Raw genomic sequence first — 1,385 nt, 5'->3', positions numbered from 1 at the left:
CCCCCTTCTTAAACTAGAGGATCACTCTAATTGGGTGGGTATGCGAGGATGGCGTAAGCCATTCACAAAGAACAATGTATGCGTTGTAGACGCATACAACGAATTATTGATGGCGAATTCGACCATCGGTAAAAACTCGCTTCAATTCGGATACGATTGGACGTAACCTCGAAGTTTCTCTTCGTGGGCGCGATTTACGCGTTCTGTTTGACCATCCGTTTCTGGGTGATCGGATGTTGACATAGTCATCCGTGTTCCGAGATATCGGGAAACGGATTGCCAGAACTCCGCCGTGAATCTCGGATCTCTATCCGAGACCAATTCACGGGGTACCCCATGGAGTTTGAATACCGTGTCGATAAAGACACGGGCACAACTCGGAGCCGTAATCGGCTCTGGTACCGCGGCAAGATATACCATCTTGCTGAATCTGTCTACAAAAACAAGGATTTCATTGTTTTTGTTTTCGTCTTCAGGAAATCCGAAGACGAAGTCCATAGATATGGACTGCCAACACTCTGCCGGATGTGGTAGAGGTTGAAGAGGTGCACGGGATGAAGGGCTAGGCTTCACCCGTTGACAAACCTCGCAAGCACGAATGTACTTGCGCACAAACTGATACTGGCGGGGCCAGTAAAATTATCGACTTACTGTGAGGTAAGTCTTCTCACGCCCACGATGTCCACTTGTTGGAGCATCGTGACACTAATACATGATGCGCAAGCGCAAATCATTGTGAGTCGGGACGACGACACGTGGAGTGTCGCCGCTAACGGCTGTGTAATACAATAAGCCGTTACGTGTTGTGTATCGATCGGATGACGATCGATATAAAGCCGGTAGATCTTTAAAAGATTTATCGGATGGATTCATTAAATGATTCATCAAACAAAGAAGGTCCTTATCTTCTTTAAAGGTTTTCTTTATCTCATCAACTAAGGTTGATGATGGAATACTCGTAGTGAGTGTTGCAACAGTAAGATCACTTTCACTGATGGGGTTCACAGCTGACTCAAAATTGGGTTGGCGTGATAACGCATCAGCGACGACATTAAGTCGTCCTGGTTTATATTCGTTGCTGGTCTATAACGCTCATGTAAGAGGCTATAACAGGTGATGATCCTCCTTGTGGATTCGGGTGCATCACAAAATTTTGTGAAACTCGCGGCTCTAAGAAAGGGACCGGCGATGTTTGTGTCGCTTTGCCAGGATGGCAAGCGAGAAGGGGCGACCGTTCGTTTAGCAAACGGTGCGCTCGTTAAGGCTTAAGGAGTTCAGGTAGAAATCGCCTTCAACTTTAGTGACTTCTCTTGTAAAGAGAAGTACATTGTGCTAGGTATGGAGAGTCGGTATGACCTCATCCTAGGCTTGCCATGGTTGGCAAA

The sequence above is a fragment of the Bremia lactucae genome, linkage group LG1, assembly GCF_004359215.1.
Source record: "Bremia lactucae strain SF5 linkage group LG1, whole genome shotgun sequence".
NCBI classification, from domain to species: Eukaryota; Oomycota; class Peronosporomycetes; order Peronosporales; family Peronosporaceae; genus Bremia; species Bremia lactucae.
Note: the sequence above shows the minus strand (reverse complement) of the source record.